Here is a 20,813-nt window from a genome sequence, read left to right on the forward strand (position 1 = left end):
AATTGAATCGGCAGCCTTCAGTGTTAGGAGCACGGAACTCCAACCGCCTGAGCCACCGGGCAGGTACCTCATTGTGGTTTTAATTTGCATTTCTCTGATGATTAGTGACATTGAGCGTCTTTTCATATGTCTATTGGCCATCTATCTGTATGTCCTCTTTGCAGAAATGTCTATTCCAGTCTTCTCTCCATTTTTTTATTAGATTTTTGGTTTTTTAATGTTGAATTTTATGAGTTACTTATAAATTTTGGCTATTAACCCCCTATCTGATGTATCATTAGTGAATATCTTCTCCTAATCAGGTTATCTTTTTGTTTTGTTGATGGTTTCCTTTGCTGTACAAACACTTTTTAGTTTGATGCAGTCCCATTTGTGTATTTTTTCTTTTGTTTCTCTTACCAGAGCAAATAGATTAACAAACACATTACTGAGAGTAATGTCAGACAGTGAGTTTACTGCCTATGTTTTCTTCTAGGATTTTTATGATTTCAGGTGTTACATTTAAGTTTTTAATCCATTCTGAGTTTATGCTTGTATATGTTGTAAGAAGGAGGTTTAGTTTTATTTTCTGCGTGCATCTTTCTAGTTTTCCCAGCACCATTTATGGAATAGACTGTCTTTACCCTATTGTATATTCTTGCCTCCTTTGTCATAGATTAATTGACCATTTGGGTGTGGGTTTATTTCTGGGCTCTCTATTTTTTCCATCTATGTGTCTTTTTTTGCCAGGACTGACAATGCCATTTTGATTACTATAACCTTGTAGTATAGTTTGATATTAGGTAATATGATACCTCCCACTTTGTTCTTCTCTATCAAGATTGCTGTGGCTATTTGCAATCTTTTGTGGTTCCATATACATTTTAGGATTATTTGTTCTAGTTCTTTGCAAAATGTCATTGGTATTTTGATAGGGATTGCATTGAATCTGTACATTGCTTTGGGTAGTATGGATATTTTAATGTTGTTAGGTCTTCTTGTCCATGAGCACAATATATGCTTCCATTTATTTTTATCTTCTTCAATTTCTTTCTTCAATGTCTTATAATTTTCCATGGACAGGTCTCTGACCTCCTTGTTTAAATTTATTCCTAGGTGTTCCATTTTATTTATTTTTTGATGCAGTTATACACAGGATTGTTTTCTTAATTTCTTTTTCTGATAGGTCATTATTGGTGTATAAAAATGCAACCAATTTCTGGATTTTAATTTTGTATCCTGTTACTTTACTGAATTCATATATTAATTCAAGTAGTTTTTCAGTGGAATCTTTAGGGTTCTTTATATACAGTATCATGTCATCTACAAATAATGACAATTTTACTTTTTCCTTTCCAATTTGGATGCCTTTTATTTCTTTTTCTTGTCTCATCGCTGTGGCTAGGACTTCCAATACTATGTTGGGTTGGATATAAGTGGTGAAAGGGGGCATCCTTGTCTTATTCCTGATTATAAAGAAAACTTCTAGCTTTTCCCCATTCAGTATGATATTAGCTGTGGGTTTGGCCTTTATTATGTTTTTTTTTTATTATGTATATGTATTTTCCCTCTATTCCCACTTTGCTGAGAGTTGTTTTTTTTTATCATAAATGGATAATGGATTTTGTCAAATGCTTTTTCTGCATCTACTGACATAATCATATAATTTTTATCCTTTATTTTGTTTACGTGGTGTATCATGTTAATTGATTTGCAGATATTGAATCAACCTCACATCCCAGCAATAAATCCCACTCTATCATGGTGTATGATCTTTTTAATGTATTGCTGAATTGGGTTTGCTAATATTTTGTTGAGGATTTTTGCATCTATGTTTATCAAGGATATTGACCTATAATTTCATTTTTATATAGTGTCTTTGTCTGGTTTTGGAATCAGGATAATGCTGCCCTCGTAAAATGAGTTTCGGCACTATCCCTCCTCTTCAATTACTGAAAAAGCTTAAGATGAACAGTTGTTAATTTTTCGTTGATGATTGGTGTAATTCACCTGTGAAGCTATCTGGCCCAGGGCTTTTGTTGGTTGGGAGTTTTTTAAATTACTGATTTGATTTTGTTAGTAGTTATTTGTCTGTTCACATTCTCTGTTTCTTCTTGATTTAGTCTTGGAAGATTGTATGTTTCTAGGAATTTATTCATTTCTTCCAGATTGTCCAATTTGTTGGCATAGTATTTTCTTATAATCCTTTGTGTTTCTATGGTGTCAATTGTCACTTATCCTATTTCATTTCTAAGTTTATTTATTTGAGTCCTCTTTTTTTTTTTTTTTGATGAGTCTGGTTAAAGGTTTATCGATTTTGTTTATCTTTTCAAAGAAACAGCTTTTGGTTTCATTGATCTTTTGTAATTTTTTGACTTTATTTCATTTATTTCTGCTCTGATCTTTACTATTTCCTTCATTCTACTCACTTTGGGCTTTGTTTGTTTTTCTTTTTCTAGTTTTCTAGTTCCTTTAGGTGTAAGTTTAGATTGTTTATTTGAGATTTTTCTTGTTTCTTCAGGTAGGTCTGTATTGCTCTTAGAACTCTTTCGCTGTGTCCATAGATTTTGGGTCATTGTGTTTTCATTTTCATTTGTCGCAAGGTATTTTTTTATTTCTTCCTTGATCTCATTGTTAACCCATTCATTGTTTAGTAGGATGTTATTTAGCCTTCATATGTTTGCGTTCTTTTTCAGTTTTCTTCTTGTAATTCACTTCTAGATTCATACCATTGTGATCAGAGAAGGTGTTTGATATGATTTCAATCTTTTTAAATTTATGGAGACTTGTTTTGTGGCCTACCATGTGGTCTATGCTGGAAAATGTTCCATGTGTGCTTGAAAAGAATGTATATTCTGCTGCTTTTGGATGAAATGTTCTAGAAATATCAATTAAATTTATCTGCTCTCATATGTCATTTAAGGCTGCTGGTACCTTGTTGATTTTCTGTCTGGATGTTGTATTTATTAATGTCAGTAGGGTGTTAAAGTCCTCTACAGTTTCTATATTACTGTCGATCTCTCCCTTTATGTCCATCAATATTTGCTTTACAGATTTAGGTGCTCCTACATTGAGTTCGTACATGTTCACAAGGAATATACCCCTTGTTATATTGATGGCTTTATCATTATGAAAGATCGCTTTATCTCTTGTTATAGCCTTTGTTTTAAAGTTTATTTTGTTTGATGTAAGCATTACTATCCCAGCTTTGTTGTCATTTCCATTTGCATGAAATATCTTTTTCCATCCCTTTACTTTCAGTCTGTGTGAGTCTTTTGATCTGAAATGGGTTTTTTGTAGACAACATATGTGTGGGTCTTGTTTTCTTATCCATTTAGCTCCCCTATGTCTTTTGATCAGAACATTTAATCCATTTACACTGAAAGTGATTGTTGATAGATACATAGTTATTACCATTTTATTATTCATATATGTGATATTTTTTTTCTTCTTAAAGAAGTCTCTCCAACATTTCTTGTAATACTGGTTTGGTGGTAATGAACTCCTTTAGTTTTTTCTTTTCTGCAAAGCTCTTTATGTGTTCTTTGATTCTAAATGATAGCTTTGCTGGGTAGAATAATCTTGGTTGCAGGTACTTACTTTTCATCACTTTGATTATTTCATGTCAGTAGCCCCTTCTGGCCTGCAAAATTTCTGTTGAGAAATCAGTTGATAATCTTATGGGAGCTCTGTTGTAGGTAACTAACTGCTTTCCTCTTGCTATTTTTAAGATTCTTTCTTTGTCTTTGATCTTTGGGATTTTAATTATGATGTGTCGTGGTGTGGGCCTCGTTGAGTTCATCTTTTTTGGGACTCTCTGCACTTCCTGGGGTTGTGTGTCTATTTCCTTCACCAGGTTAGAGAAGTTTTCAGTCATTATTTCTTCAAATAGATTTTCAGTTCTTTGCTCCCTTTCTTCTTCTTGTGCCTCTGTGATGCAAATGTTGTTATACTTGATGTTGTCCCAAAGGTCTCTTAAACTATCCTAATTTTTTTTTTTATTATTCATTTTTCTTTTTGCTGTTCTGATTGGGTGTTTTCCACTACTTTATCTTCCAAATCACTGATTTGATCCTGTGATTCATCTAATCTGATGTTGAGTCCTTCTAGCTTCCCAGAAAAAGCTAAAGGAGTTCATCAACACCAAACCAGTATTCTTCATTTCATTTATTGTATTTTTCATTTCTGACTGGTTCTTTTTTATGATTTCTCTGTCCTTTTTTATGTTTATTATCTCTTTGTTGACATTCTCACTGAGCTGATCTACTCTTCCCCTGAGTTTGTTGAGCATTCCTATAACCAGTGTTTTGAACACTGTTTCTGTTAGATTACTTGCCTCCATTTGTTCAGTTCTTTTTTGTTTTGGAGTTTTCTCTTGCTCTTTCATTTGGGATATGTTTCTTTGTCTCCTTCTTTTGGCTGTCTCCGTGTGTTTGTTTCTACGTATCAGGTAGATCTGCTACATCTCACAGTCTTGGCATGGTGACCCTATTTAGTGTGTGTCCTCTGGGGCCCAGTGGTCACCTGAGTTGAGTGCTCCAGGAGTGTCTCTTGTGTAGATTGAGTGTGGCCTCCTGTTGTAGTTAATCCTTTATTGCTGTTTGTTCATCAGTGGGTGGGGTTGAACTTCAGGCTGACTGGATCTGAGGACAGGCCATGACCACAGTGAGGGCTGACTTCATGGATGAGAGGGAGCCCCATTGTAAGGGCGGAAGCCCCATTAGGATTCTGGTGCCTGACAAGTTCTCCTTTTGGGTGTGTCATTTATGAAACTAATTGGGTGGTGCTCTGTTGCGGTTTGAGGTCAGCCACTGGGTGTGTTGATTCTACATCCTCTTGGGAGGGGCTCTGGTGTCAGCCAAGCTCAGCTGCTACCTGTGTCCAGCTAAGGCCACCTGGTAGAAGCTAAAGAGCAATCTGTGGTTGGCAGCTCTCTGTGCTGTGCCCAGAGCACCTGAGAGAGTCCACACTGTATGTAACCTGAGACTGGCTATTATCCCTGCTAGGCTTGAGGCCATTCAGCAAAATGCACAGGGCTCACTGAGGTCAGCTGCCACTTGCTGGGGGCCTGCAGACCTTGGAGCATTTTTAAGAAAATTTGTAGGGTAAGGCTGAAGGTGAGGCACATCAGCTGTAAGAGTCGAGGACAGTGTGCGAGTTGGGTGTCATAGGGCCTCAGGGAGTCACCAGAGTGGGGTGAGCAGTGCTCGCCAGGTTAATTGCAGATTCAGATTTGGCGCCCACCTGCCCACTTCTGCAGGCTGTGTGTGGGGAGGGATCAACACAAGGACAATGGCGGTTCTTGTCCTGGAGCCACACAATTCCATGCTTTCCCATATGTCTCGGGTGCCTTTTGAGCTGTTGTCCCTTTGCTGGAGCTCAGGGTGAGTGCCTGTGAGCTAGAGAGTCTGTGCACAGGGATTTCTTGGTTTCTAGCAGTCTTCCATCTCACCGGGATGGAACAGAATTGCTGCTGTTTTTCACAGACAGCTGTTGTAGAGAATATTCTTCCCGGCTCTGGAACCCTGGACTGGGGAGCCTAGTGTGAGGCTGGGACACCTCACTCCTCATTAGGGTCCTCTGCAGCTGAGATACCCCTCCCAATTCTTAACCACCAAACGTACGTGTGGGATCAGCCCATTTCTCATCTCTGCCCCCGCCCCCCACCAGCCTCAGTGTGGCCTCTTTATATCCTTGGTTATAGAAGTTTCATTCAGCTAGTTTTCAGGTGGTTCTCCAGGTTGACTGTTCTATCATTCAGTTACAATTTCGATGTGGTCACGGGAGGAGGCGAGCACAGCACTTATCTACTCTGCCACCTTGACCAGACATTAAAAAAAGACAGTTTCAATACTGATTTTTTCTTCAGCTCTTCAAATCTTGCCTGTACTTATTAGCAAACTGATCCATAAATTTGTTTAATGTTGGGGGGTGGGAGTTGCCTCACTAGTTCCAAAAGTTCTGGTTCACCTTCTCTTGGAATTCAAAGCCCCAGCACTTTGGCTACTCCACAGGCTAGCAATCCCAAATCCTGTCTGGCCCATTCTCGCCTTCCCCACCCTCTGGGCCCTACTCCATGTCAGGAATTCGTCTTATTGACTTTTTTGTTTTTAAAGATTTTTTTTTTTTTAATTGGGGAAGGGGAACAGGACTTTATTGGGGAACAGTGTGTACTTCCAGGACATTTTCCAAGTCAAGTTGTTGTCCTTTCAGTCTTAGTTGAGGAGGGCGCAGCTCAGCTCTATGTCCAGTTGCCGTTGCTAGTTGTAGGGGGCACAGCCCACCATCCCTTGCGGGACTCGAGGAATTAAACTGGCAACCTTGTGGTTGAGAGCCCACTGGCCCATGTGGGATTCGAACCGGCAGCCTTCGGAGTTAGGAGCATGGAGCTCTAACTGCCTGAGCCACCGGGCCGGCCTCGTCTTATTGACTTTTAAGTGTACTTTGCATGTGAAGAAAATCAGCTCTTTGTCACGATATGTGCTGCAAATATTTCCCCAGTTTATTGCTGATCTTTTGTTTTAACTATTCTTGCCATATGGAAAATTTTAATTTGTCAACTTTATCAAACTTTATTAATGGTTTAAAGTGACGATACATTTATTACTTTCTCTTCTTTCTCTCCTATCATCCCATTTCTCCCAAATACCAAAATGAATATGATACCATTCTAACCCAAATCATATCTCATATTCTTGGGTCTAGGGTCAGCTCAATAGCTGGAAGTCACCTGGAGTTAATCCAGGTGAACCGTGGAATTTCAACATAACCTCCGAGGCTCCAGGTAGCCTTGAATGAACTTTGCCCTGGTGTGTATTTATGAGGTATCCTAAATCAGTACTGACAAGCACTGACAGTTCTGGGACTTCTTATAACCTGGGGGTGCCCCACAACCCAGCTGGTCTGCCCTAGTCTGACCTATCCTTTGGAGGCACTGCAGTGGGGCTGGCACAGAGGAGCTAAGACCATGGTGACCTGTCACTTCTTTTTCACTCTTTTCAGCTCCTTAAAATACTCCCCAGTGGAACCAGGTTTCTCACTATCCAAGAAGGGAAAGGCGAAAAACAAGAAGAACTTTATGGTGTCAAATTAAAATTTGAATATGGTTGTCAATGTGAACTCATGATTTCCAATACATAGGGAAAGATGTAGAGATAAATACAGATGTATAGGTGTGTGTAAATTTTTGAATGTGCTTTTGTGTGTTCTTTAAAAGTTTTACATACACATCATTTCCATCCTTTCCATTGAGTCATCCTCCCCCAGTTTGTAAGGGTGGGGGCATGGCCAGCGATCTCCTGTGCTTTCTCCACATCTCTTCTACCATGAATACAAATATCTGCATAAAGTATTGTTATTTAGGCATTGGAGATGAAAAAATAAAATAGACCAAAACAAAACAAGACAAAAACGGTCAGTGCTTGTTGTCACGGGCTGGTGCATTCCCTCATCCTTCTTGCCTTCCAAGGTCCTTCTCAGCATTTGACATTCTGCACCTCTGCTGGCCCTTGGCATGGCTGTATCCTCCTTACAAACATTTCACTCCTAAGCTCCTTCTTCCCTCCCTTCCTCCCTCCCTCTCACCTCCCTTCCTCCCCATTTCCATAAATATTTACTGAGCTTCTAACACATGTCCGCAGTCCGCTTGGTACTGGCAGGCCAGTGGTGAAGTGGTGCGAGATCCAACAGATACAGGTGCTGCCTCCAGCCAGTGCACCGTCTCACAGACAAAATACAGGGAATCATTAAATGAACCAGGACCCTTCTTCCAGTGGCTGATCCCTCACCAGAAAAGGGATGATTAGCAGGTTTAATGGTAGCCTCAAAGAAAGCACTTTTCTCTCTCCCACTGGGGGAGAGGGAGCTTGTACGCACTCTGATCCCCTTGCTTCTAGCATATTAGTAAATATTGAGATTTTGTGGTTTCACATGCTCGTTGGATCCTCATAGGCGGAGAGGGCAGACATTCTGGTCTGCATGTTACAGAAGAGAAGCGGTGGGTTACCTGAGATGACAGCATGTTAATGCCGAGCTGATACTGGTGGGAAGAGAGACTCTTGGGGCAGGAGGAGACTTTAAAGGCCACCCTGTCCGGGCACTCTTTGCTGCTTTAGTTTCTTCCCCAGGTCTCCTGACTCCTGTACCGCTTTCCTAGACCAGAGAGCAGGATGGCGGTGGCCCTGCTTACAAAGACGACCAGCCTGATCCTGCATTCCTTTAGCACGCCAATGCATTCCTCTTCTGTACTTTGCTTTCTTAACTCCAGAGGCTGCTTCAGTTCTTCATACCCATCAGCAGGCTCGTAGGGGAACACAGACCAATGGGTTGTAGCCCAGGTCCTGGACGATGCAAGGATGAAGAAGACAGTTCTTCCTAAAAGAACTCGTGATTTAAGAGGCTAAACAGATACGTAGATAACTCTCCTGAGGTGGTGAGGGAGTCTTGTGGAGGTATGAACAAGATACAAACCACATCAGTAACCTCCTGGAACTCTCTCTTCTCCTCAGCAAAGGCTCTCAGGAAGAGTGAAGTCACAGACAAGTTTGGAGGGAGAGGGGAGAGCAGTCGTAGAAATTCATGACACTGCGTAGGCTGAGCTAGAGCAGTGCAGGGTCAGCGGAGAGGACCTCAGGGGTGGGGGATGCGAGGGGGACCACAGTGGGGAGAGGAACACAGCTGAAGAGCAGGGTGGTGAAGCCAACGAGGTCAGGAGGTCTGAATTCGTCACGGGGAGAATTGGCCCAGGTGTGCTACTTTCTTCAGCAAACTTTCCAGCAGGAGTAAAGGAGAGAGATTAAACAGTGGTTGGCCAAGGGGAGGAGGGAACCATATGAGGTCATGCCCGTGTAGCGCTTTGGGTATACAAAAGCTGTATGTATACAGATGCCAGATACTGTTATCACCCTGTGGGTAAGGAATCAGGTTGTTTCATAGCTCTAGGAAGCTGTTTCCCCCAGTGGGAGAGAAAGTAAAGTGCATGTCCAATGGGCTGGATTGTCCAGGCTGTATCCTTGTAACTCACATGCTGCTGAAACGACTGGCCCTGGGAAGGGAGAGAAGAAAATGAGGGCAGGAGAGGACAAACAGTCCAGGACAAGGGGTGTGATGGGATCACAGGGCAGGCATGATGGCATGACAGGGGTGCAGGGATGGGGGTTGGGGTTGGAGAGTCGATCTAGGCTTAGAGTTGTCAGATAATAAAGAAATGGGGGTATAACGAGTTCCAAGGATGTGGCCAGTCTGATGAGTTGGCCTGGTTTGCTGTGATGAGATGGGCTAGGAGGAAGATGGGAGGGGGCACATGTCTTGATCCCGTGTCTTTGCAGAGGGGCCCCAAGTGGCTGGAGGACAGGAGCCACAATGGGAAACAATGGTCTGGCTGGAGTCTTGCTGAGCAAGGTCTGTAACAGTGGTGTGTGGAGACCCAGAGAGAGCCCCCCAGCATGGGGTATGGGAGAAGAAAGAGCCTTTACAACAGAGGGTTTTAAACTAAATGACATTGTCAGGGCAAATCCAGAATTCAGTTAGAACAAGAAGTGAACGTGTTTTAGGAAAAGTAACTTAAAGCTCTGTAAGATTGCATTTTCATGGAATCTTCTGGACGCTTCCCCTAGAAGCAGAGTTGGATTTTCCATGAAGTGAATGCAGCTTAAGCTTCAGGCCTCTTTCTTGCCTTGTAAGGTTCAATTCATAATTGTGTATTTGTAAGTGTAAAAATGGTCCCCCACCCTGATTGTATAACCTTTAGGCCTCACAAAAGCTGACTCTATCTGCCTACAACTCCACAAGTTGAAGGGATAGAAGAGCCTTGGGTTCTATAAATTAGTCCTGGGCTGCGATGTACAGGCTGGCTGTTGTTAACACGCTGGGTGGTATATCTGAAAGCTGCTAACAGAGTAGACCCTAAAAATTCTTATCACAAGGAAAAAACATTTCTTCTTTTTGTATCTATATGAGGTGATGGACACTAACTAAACTTATCGTGATAAGCGTCTCACAACATATGTAAGTCAAATCATTATGCTGTATACCTTGAACTTGTAAGTGCTGTATGTCAATTATATCTCCATAACTGAAATAAAAATAAATAAATAAAACACTTCTCTACATGCAGTGCAAAAAACCAAACCAAAACAACAACAAAAAACCCCCTCAGTGTTCTGATTTCCAAACAATTTCCGTCCCCCTACATTGTTAAAAGCTAAGAAGGAACAATGATAAGTATTCTACTCAGGAGCAAGTTTTTAAAAGTGTTGGCACTGAGAATATCTGAAGGTGCTTTACTATGACCTTAGTAGAGGACACACTTACCAAAGATTCCTTAGTTCAGAATGAAGCTTAGGTGGCAGTTGGTGGGACATGTGACTGTCACATGCACAGCATGTGTCCCTCTGGGCAGTCCTGGACCAGCCACCTCTGCGCTCGTGTGTTTTTAGCAAACACTGGGACTTGAGTTTCAAAGCACAGCCCATGCTGTGGGGGTGACACTCTACCTCCTCCATCCCCTGAGAATTGTGACTGCCCAGCCAGCTGTCACTCGAACAAAATGTCCCCAACTTATAAACAGGCATTGTTCTCAGAAAGAGATTTCTAAGTCCACTGTTTAGAATTGGAAGGCATTTCCCCAGATAAACAATGGTATGTGTAATCTTTGTTATTCAGAACAGACTGAAAGAACTTCTTGTGTCCCTGAAATCAAGGACTACACAATGGTAACAGAAACCCCACCTTGCGTAAAATCCTTTCCTCAGAAAACGCCTTCCAACTTCTAACCTGAGACCCTGGGAAGTCTTCCCTAGTCACAACCCTTTCCCAACTCTCAGCCCTTGATGTGGCTGCTGCCTTAGCATGGAGTTGAGGCCAGTGAGGAGAAAAGAAACGGGGGGTGGGGTGGGGGAATGGGGGCGAGGGGGGGCAACATCCAGCCCTGGTGGTAGGTAGAGTCAATCCCAGGATTCCTTTCCATCTGGTTCCCTGTCCTTGTATCTTCTGAATGCCCCAGGGATAGGCCTGCTTCCTTTAATGCTTCTAGTCAAGCTTTCTGTGCCCTTTTGAAGTTTCCCGAGGTCTTTGTACCCTAGAAACAATGGCAAACAGCCTGGAGGTTAAAAAATGGCTCCCTTTTGAAGAGGAATGGAATTTTTCAGTTTACGGCCCTCCACAATCCACCATTCTTCCCTATGTCAAAGACCAAGTAACAGTGGTCTTGGTCAAAGACCAAGTTTTGACATAGGGAAGGACGGTGGATTCCTGGACCAAAAAATTCAGGTTCGAGTCCTTGCGTTTGTAGTTGGCTTTAATTAAGAGAGCATTCCCAAGATCTTACGTCATAATCTTGTACATTTTTAAAAATCATATTTTCTTTGATCTTGCCTTGAAACGGCTCAGTGTATCATACCAATATCTCAATCTTTTAAAGGTTTATATTTTACAAGTGGCTTTCATATTCCTTATCTAATATGAGGTAGCGATATCATTATCCGTTTTATTGCCAAGGAAACTGCCTGATATCACATAGCTAGTTGGTTGGAAAGCCAGGTCTTCTGCACCAAATCTGTCCTTGCTGATGTGTTTTAGAAGTTGGTTAATTCCCTAAAGGGAGGACTCAGAGTCCTGGAGCTAAAATGAATCTCCAGGGAATATCTCGTTTTCTCCGTTTCCAGACTCAACTAAATTATCCTCAACCTCTAAATGCCTCCCATTTTCTTAATCTTCTCTGGGGAATGAAATCTGTAACTCTCAGTTACCTACCTGTCCTGGTGACAAATAGCCTCTCTCTTATTAGAAAGACATCCTTTATTTCCACCGTGACTCTTTTTGTTACAAACAAACAAACAAAAAATCTTATTTGGCAGAGAAAGTGTTTTTTACTACTTTCTTGGGAAAACACAACAAGGGGCTTAGAAAACAAGAGACTAACCCGTGATTACTGGGTCAGTTCGCAGTTGTCCATAGCACAATTGAAATAATAACTAATGCAAGAAAGGGATTATGTACATTTTCTATATTCCTTCCTCATCTGCCATGCCAGCCAAGCCTTATAAAACCCCTGAGAGGTGGGCAGAGCTGGCATCGGCACCAGGTGCTGATAAGCAAACTAAAGCTTGGAAGCCAAGGCCCTGCTCAAATCAACAACTGAGGTGGACTAGAATTCTGCTCTCAGACCCCGGGAATAAAAAGCCGTATCTCCATGCCCACCAAGAAGTCATGCTGAGTTGTGAACTCAGAGCCCTGAATTCAGGCTGCTGAACGGGGAAACAGAGATGCCCCCCAGGGACTTTGCTCAGCGAGAACATGAAGTCCAGGTGGCCTCTGCCAGCTGGTCCTGGGGCAGAGCCAGCGGGGCGTGTGCTAGTGTGCAGCTGCTGTCTTCGCCCGGCTCCGGCCTGTGGGAAGCAGCCTCGTTCAGAGGCTTTTCCTTCAGGTCTGCACGCAATGCATGTGGCTTTGTCCAATCTGAGTACAAAGTCCCTTTTGAAGTGCACCGTGTCTTGTGCAGCTCTCCAAAGCTAGGGAAGACACACAAAGACGCGGGCCAAACTTAGGGCTCAGGTTTGCCTCAAAAAAATAAATCCCCTCCTCATCTGATAATACAGTGCTAACCACAGTGGAGATTAGAAACAGGTTGTGGGGGCAGAGCCCCAGAAAGCAGTTTCCAGGCTCTCGGCCTCACATAGACAGGTGCTGGCTCAGGTAGTAAATGGCCATCAACTGTGATTGTATGGCCATCAGCTGTGGCTAGTTGGCCGTCAGCTGTAACCAGTGAGCCATTGGCCACTAATATAACTGCTGTGGCTACGCTAGAGAATGAGAGAGAGAGAATGGGGGCTAGCAAGAAGATGGCGGCTGGGCTGGCAAGCGTGGATGGCGGTTTGTGGACAGTGTGGATCCAGCCTCCAGTGAGAGTATAGTGCCGCCAGAGAGAATATAGTGGTATGACTCCCCTACCTATGGCTCCGTGGGTGTTCCTTTTTGGCCTCACCATGTCCTGCGTTCTTGTGTGGGGAGTGGGAGCAGAGACCCCGCAGGCCGTCCCGCACGACACAGGTCCAGGAAGTTACATTTGCACATCTTATGCAGGAGTATTTGGGGACAGACTATACTGATTTTAGTCTCTTGGGAGACCCTGATTCAGGGCAGTTTAATCACTCCCTCTCCCAGGTTTACTCTTACGTGTGCAGACATTGATAATTTACTCCAGATCCCCATTCTCAGACCTCTAACAGTCTGAGGTCCTGGTCATACTTCCTCCAAGCCCAACTCTTTCTGCAAACAACCATCCCACAGCATGGAAAGCTTGGTGTAGTCAGACACAGTAACCTATCAGCAATTCTCAAACCTACTATCTACAAACAGAATCGCCTAAGGCATCTCTTAAAACAGATTCCTAAGCCCCGCCCTAAATTCACTCAATCAGCACCTCTAGCTCTGGGTCCTGGGAGTCCAAATTTTAAAATGTTCCCATGTGATTTTAATTCAGCCTGATCAAGGACAGGCAATTAAAAACGCAATGAACTCCTTGCACCATCAAAAGGGGAGGGGAATCACTACTCTCGCCATATCCACACATTACAGCACCACTTCAGACTCAGACCCAGCTGTAACCCAAGCCCTGCTGCATGTCCACTTCAAGCTTCCTCTTGCATACACTTCAAACCATCTTGCTTTGATTTGGGCTCCTTTCTTTCTGAGCAGATAGAGGATGGGAGCCCCAAGAACTGCTCATTGCACAGCTTTAAGACCTACACCGCAGCCTCTCTCTTGCTCTGAAACAAGAAGCCCCGATGAGAGCTCTGAGTTAGGCAGTACCCTGAGTGGGCGCACACTGGGCAGTGGGAGCCAGAAGAGCTCCATATTCTCACCTGGAGTCATCATGCCTGCCTCCACTTCCTACCTTCCTGTCCTCAGCGTGCCTCAATTCCTCATTCCAGTGCAACATGCAATTTCCACGCCCAACTGATCTGACTGTACTGGCAACACATCAGAGTTTCAAGGCTGTGCTGAGTTTAGGAAGGAGACCTTCCCATGGCTGGAAATGTGACATTTAATTCGAAAATAATTTAGGTTGTCTCCTTTTCTTGTAATAGAAATTACTTATTTGTGATGGAGAGTTAAGTCCTGGAATGGAGACTAACGGACTATAAGAGCTAATTGGAAAAAGGGGTTCAGAAGCTCAGTTCATGGCCTTGTCTGTTTGATATCAGACATTTTCAGAGCACTTCTGAATTTTAAAGACTGCCATTATTTAAAACCTCAGACTCGTAATACCTAGTGTGGGGACAGAGCCCCAGAGAGTAGTTTACAGGCTCTCGGCCTCACGTGGAAAGGTGCTGGCTTGGGTGGTGGATAGCCGTTGGCTGTGGCTGATTGGCTGTTGGCTGTGGCCGGTTAGCCGATTGGCCGCTGGTATAACTGCTGCGGCTACGGAGGAGAGCCGAGGATTGCCGAAGAGCCGAGCAGAGCCAAGGAGAGCAGAAGAGAGGAGAGGAACAGGGTCGAGAGAGTGGAGGAGAGTCGTCGGTCTGTCGGCGGAAAGGCGGACGGCAGGTTGCGCGTCCGGTGAACCCAGCCTCCAGTGAGACCATAGTGGTGTGACTCCCCTACCTATGGCTCCGTGGGTGTTCCTCCATACCCTGCGTTCTTGTGTGGGGAGTGGGACCAGAGACCCCGCAGGCTGCCCCGCCTGAAAAATGGCGCGGCGAGCAGGGTCTCCCGCACGACACCTAGGAAAGGCAATGTAAAGAGAGTTTCCCTTTGTGTAAGTTTCGGGCAAGTGGCACAATAGGGAAAAGCCGTTCTCTCCTGTGGGCCTCTGAGGCCCCTTCCAAAGGGCTGGCCACAGCCCTACCCTCCTAGGTGCATACTGGGTAGAAAGGACATGTCCACCAGGAGAGTTGGCTGCTTACTAACTGGGGAAAAAAATTCCTGAAGAGAGACTTAATTGCTTCAAGCCTTTTGGGGTACAAGGGAATTCTAACAACCGGGGATCAGGAGGGCTGGAAAGCTGACATTCCCCGTCCTGTGCATCTCTCCAAAGGGAGGAGATGCTGCTCTGGCCTTGGGGGTGGAAGTCATCGACCCAGGGTACTGTGTGACTTTCTGTTCCCACTCTAGCTCTCCCACCAGCCTAATTCCATTTTTTCCCATTGCTCCCAGTTCCTACAGGTCCATGGAGGGGCAAGCAATTAGCAACCTGCCCCCCATCCCCCTAATCTTTGAAGACAGAATATTTTTTTCTTTTTAAGCATCAGGTTAAACTGGGGCATCCTTATCCCTCTTATCTCTTGGGCCCTGACATCTAAGACCTTGCCATAGTTCATCTTTGTAGCTCATTCCTTTCCGGCCAAGAGTCCATCTTACCGTCTCCTGCCAGCTGCCGTGGTGCTTTCTCCAAGGGCCATCATGTCTTGCCAGCCTGACGACTTCAGTTCTTGTGCTGGGTTAGCTACATCGCCAAGAACGAATTAAAATTCTCACTCCTTTTTGTAAAAGGAACCCACCGTGAGGCAGCTCTCTAATTCACACTGAATGTGAGCGCATGAGCTGCCCAGTCAGTTCCAGGCTCCTAGGCATGTCACGCAGCAGGCTCAGCATTCCACCAGATCTCTCTCTGCTTCCCTTTGTACATTATTTTCTGTCATTAGCCCTGTACGCGTTGTCCTCTTCCTTTAGACTGGGGATTGCCAAGTTCCCTTTCATTCAAAATTCATGGTGGCAAGGTGGGGGAGATCATTGTACACCCCTTGAGACTTAGAAGGGAACAGGTACCTCTTATTTCAGGTGACTAGACCCTGTAATTACCCAGAAATCCACTGCGAACGAGCTCTGGAGTCAGCATCAATTATCAGCTGTGTAAGTCGAACAACATCACTTAACGTCTCTGAGTCTTAATTTTCCTATCTGTAACATGTGGAGAATAACACTTACCTTTCAGAGGTACTGAGAGAATTATATAGTAAAATATATGCAAAGCAGGCTGTATACAGTAAGCACGTGACAAATGGTAGCTAGTTATCCCTACCTCCATAATGATAACCTTCAAGCATGTACAGCTTCAGCTGCCTGGAAACTATGTAGGAGCAGGAAATACGCCTTGGTTAAACACATACCTAGAGTGCAGCCACTTCCCCAGGCCATGCTCCACTGTCATCGCTGAGGTCTCGATGGCCCAGCAGAGCAGGACTTGGCATTCCCCTCATGGTTTCCTTCCCTGCACTACCTTCCACACTCATTCTTTAAGTGAAAAACACTGACCTAACTCTTCCCAAATTCATTCAAATGAAAAACCTAAAACTCCGCTGCTGTCCAGACTCGGTTTCTGCCATCAATCCACCAGGATCCCACTGCCCAACTTTTGAACTACGGTGTGAGCCACAGGCATTAGGCTAAAATTGATAAAACAGCGACACCGTGTGGCCAGACAGACCAGCAGCTCAGCCCAGAGCAGGTGCCGCGTGAGCCCAGGCTTGGTGCCACCAGGTCCAGTTAGAAAATATAAATGAGGAAGGCGACATAGCACCTTACAAGTGTGAGTGGAATTACTTCCTACTTTACAAATGTGTCCTGCCTGTGCAGAGCCTAAGGTTTGGAGGCTGGATGGCTTGCACTCTCAAATCAGAAAGGGCAGAAGGCAGCTAGCCATAGGCCGCATGTAGTTTCAAATGTTTGCGGCATTGCTCCCCAGGAGCTGAGGGAGACTTACAGAAAAATCTTAGCAATCGTGACCCAGCTCAGATATTTCTTGGCCTGTATTTCAGATAGTTCTCAGACCATGAAGAACTAGGAAAAGCATGAAGGAAGCAATTAATACTGTAGTTATACTCTCGAAGGGAAGATAGCTTTAAATCACTAATAGGAATCATTGGCCCTTCAAATAGAGCTCAGTATAAAAGAATTACCAGCTGTGTAGAACGGCACGTCAGCCAGGGGTGGTCCCCGAGTCTAGTCGACTCATCTGCTTAGTAACTTGACTCCCTTAACGCTATCAGACAGTCGAATAGGTATTTCTCTCATCCCCGAAGCCTTTCTCTTCACCTGGTGGGCTCAGGTTTTTGCCTCTTGGAGAAAAGTCTCAGGACTTGTCCCGTAAGTATGCATTTTCACCGATAAAGGACTCCTCAGCAGCTTTTCCAGGGTAAATACTCAGGGGGTCTCCCTGTACCACAAGCTGGATGACGAGTTCTCGGATCTAACCCACCAGCACAGAAGCTGATGAGGACGGAAGAGCTTCTCCCGCCTCGATGAATCCCTAAACCCTCCACTTCATGGACTTGAGACAAAAGGTGATGGGTGGTGCAGGGAGCTCTGGCCCGGGAGCTCCTCCCCAGGAATTTGGAACAAGGATCAAGAGGAATTCTGAGTCACTTCCCATGGCTGGAACTGCAGCCTGTTAACTTAGAAGCTGTCGGCCGCCATGTTTCCCACCATGAGGGTGGAGGAAGCTGGTCTGCAGAAACACACAGAGGGGAAGCGGACCACAAGGGAGTGAGAGGAGGGAGGGTGAGCCAGCCAACGGTGTCTGGGTCAGCTCCTGAAGACCCTCCTGAACCCGTATAATACCACCCTCCTTTGAAGCTGGCTCAGTCCAATTCTGTTACTTGCAACTTGGAGAGAACAGAATATACAACGCCCTGGGTACTTAATCTCCTTATCCTTCAGTTTCCTCATCTGTTCAGTGAGAATCATTCATTCATTCATTCATTCAGCAAATATTTATTGAATGCTTCTTCTGTGCTATGCACTGCTTTAGGTTCTGGGAGACATAGCTGGGGACAAAAGAGATTTTTTAAAAATTCCTTCCTTTATGAAACTTCTCTTTCACTAAAGGTCTCTGGAAATAAAGTAAATATATGAGAGAAGACAGAAACTGCAAATCAGGTAACAGGCAAAGGGCTGCTTGGCCCAATAGACAGAGCAGAAGCCCCAAGGCGTGGAAAATGTACAAAAGGGCCAGGGCCACTTGAAACAATATCATCCTTTTGGCTTTCAAATCAAGTTGGGTTCAGTCTTTGTACAGTGACTTTTCAAAGCTTGGTGCTGCTGTCAAAGGCGTCTCCTGACACCTTCGTAGGCCCCACACTTAGGCAAACTCGCGTGACACTGCAGTTTCCTACCTGCTTTGGCCATGGGCAGCTTTCAGTTAACATGGAGCAGTATGTAGATAATACACATAAGTGAAAAATTAAATTCACAGATAATCTTAAAATATAATTTTAGCAACCCCTCTCCCACTAGTTATTTATCAAAATTACCTAGGAAGTCTGAATTAACTGATTTGGTTCTAGCTTCTGTCGCTGCCTCTGGTAGAGCTGCACATGATCAGAGTGAAGACCTAAAGGCAGGCAGCAGTAGGGAGAAAGCAAAGAATGTGGACAGTCTGCACGATGAACGCCCAAAGTCTCACACAATCTAGAAGATTAACTGTGGGGGCTCAGCCTGCCATACTGTCGGACCCCCATGCCTGGGCTAAAACCTTCTCACTTTGGGCAAATTTCCCAAAGTTCTTACGTAAAATCAGGAATGATAGCACCCCTTACTTCCTTTATTTATTGTCTTAGTATAAATACAAAGCAAAGATTCTCATATAATAAAGGACTAACAATAACATTTAGCACTCACAGCTCAGGTGCCCTTCTCAGCTCCCCAGTATTCCTTCCAGAGAGATGAAGCTTGTCATCACTAGGGTAGCAGAGGGCAGGGATTTCCCATACAGACAGACAGTCCATGTTCTGCCGTGTCTCAGCCAGAAATGGTAAGTTATTTAAAATTTTTTACATATTCCATGCCCCAAGTGCCTCTCCATTTCCCCTCCAAAGTCAATGAAAAACACTCATCCTTGTGTTCACGGGTGTGCATGAGCACGTGTGCACACCCCACCCCCACGTGCACACACACATACACATACCAAAATATATGTATCCAGTGTCCGTGGAGACTGGCAATGCATCAGGACCTGTTTTAAGATGGAAATGCCTATTTTTTCCCCACCGTTTCAGGATCGTGTATAGCTCTTTGTCCAAGAAACAGGCTTTTCTTGATAAACTACTGCAGCCGTAAGATCTGTCTTGTGGAGCAATCTCAACCATAGATGCCTTGCTAGTTCCTACAACTCCAGAGGATGACACAGCTTAAATAAGATAATAATGATTTAAGCTAGGAAGCAGGGCAGAATTTCAGAAGCAATAACCACTGTGGAGTTTTAATACAAGTAGCAAGTTTTGTTTTTCCCCTCAAATAATGGAGAGGGGACGACCACTAAATGAGTTCCCCATGTTAGGACTTTGCATCTTGACTTTCATCAGAGGGGCACTGATGACAGTCGGGCACCTTTCTCCAACACTGCCTTATTATTTACATTCGTAATGGGTCTTAGGCTCCCCCACCAGTCCCAGGCAGAGGACAGAGTGGAGCATCCCGCGGCACATCAATTTTGCTCTGTGCCATACGCTCTTCCCCTCTCATCAGAAAGGCTCCCTGGAACGGCTAGGACTGTTTGGTCCAGGCATTATGTCCCATGCAACGACCATTCAATTAGACAGCATGTTAATAATACATTTCAGGACTAGGGAACCCTGCATGGGGTGGCGAGAGTCCTGGGCTGGGAATCAGGACATGGCTGACTGTCTCCTTGTGGCGCTTGTGCGAACACTAATGACAATAGGTCAGTGTAGTCTCTGGACCACAGCATGCAGTCTCAGGTCCTTGTTAAATAAAGGTGCACAGGGTAGTCCCAGCTCCATCCCACCCCAACCAGACAAAACTTCCTGGTGCTGGATGCCTAGCACTCTGCATTTTTACAACGCACTAAGCATTGGGACCTGCTCAAGATTTGGAAGTCCTTATCTGAAAACCCAGGAGCTGGGGATCTGTCACGTTCTCTTCCTGCTCTAACATTCTATGGTTTGGGGCAGACACTTGTTTTTTTAGGTTGGTCTCCATATTCTCCAGCCGCATTCCTGCAAGCGTCACTGCTAATTCATCGGATTTAACAAGCCTGTGATAATAACTGTAACTTCATCCCAATCTATTTCTAAAATGAAATATTTCCTAACCCTGGTTGTCAGTGGCTGCAACAACTGTGTTGGTATTTGAACATATGACTTGCTCCCCACATCAGAAAGAAAACATTCGATATTTACTTTATCCCTTGCATGACTCTGCAGGAAGACCTCCACACAACAGGAATGGTCCCTCCCCCTTCATGAACGTGTCACTTTCTGGGATTGTGGACCAGTCATCCTCAACTAATTTCCTGTAGTTTCTGAGGATGAATTGGATTTCAGCTTTTAGTCTGAGCATCTGATACAAGGAAACTCTCCACGCTCGACACCAGTGACGTGGGTAAGAGCAATGCCACCACCGTTTCAAAACTCTTATCACTATTGATCTCTGTGACAGTTTATTTGGTTAAATACCAACTAATGAAGCCAGGGACATGGTTTTGATCTTTCATAGGCCGACTGACTTCCATCACTTTCTTTCATGGACCACTCATCTTGAAAATATCGAGGAGTGGCCGGTTAGCTCAGCTGGTTAGAGCATGGTGCTGATAACACCAGGGTTGCCAGTTCAATCCCCACATGGGCTGCTGTGAGCTGTGCCCTCCTTACAAAAAAAATACAGAAAGAAAGAAGGAAAGAAGGAAAGAAGGAAAGAAGGAAAGAAGGAAAGAAGGAAAGAAGGAAGGAAAGAAAGAAAGAAAGAAAGAAAGAAAGAAAGAAAGAAAGAAAGAAAGAAAGAAAGAAAGAAAGAAAGAAAGAAAGAAAGAAAGAAAGAAAGAAAGAAGAAAGAAAAAGTTATAGGTAAAATAACCCCTATGGCTGATGTTCTTTGAT

The 20,813-nt window shown here is 44.2% G+C and overlaps 1 long non-coding RNA gene across 1 annotated transcript; it reads right to left on the minus strand.

Annotated features, from left to right (window-relative positions):
- Positions 1–6,520: 6,520 nt before the first annotated feature.
- LOC141570051 (uncharacterized) lies at positions 6,521–16,054 on the minus strand. Its single transcript, XR_012493810.1, has 2 exons — positions 15,340–16,054; positions 6,521–9,022 (listed from the first exon to the last, which is right to left on the minus strand). It is a non-coding gene; the product is annotated as an uncharacterized LOC141570051 (long non-coding RNA).
- Between the last annotated feature and the right edge of the window lie 4,759 nt (positions 16,055–20,813).

The sequence above is a fragment of the Rhinolophus sinicus genome, linkage group LG02 (assembly GCF_036562045.2).
Source record: "Rhinolophus sinicus isolate RSC01 linkage group LG02, ASM3656204v1, whole genome shotgun sequence".
In the NCBI taxonomy this organism is placed as follows: domain Eukaryota; kingdom Metazoa; phylum Chordata; class Mammalia; order Chiroptera; family Rhinolophidae; genus Rhinolophus; species Rhinolophus sinicus.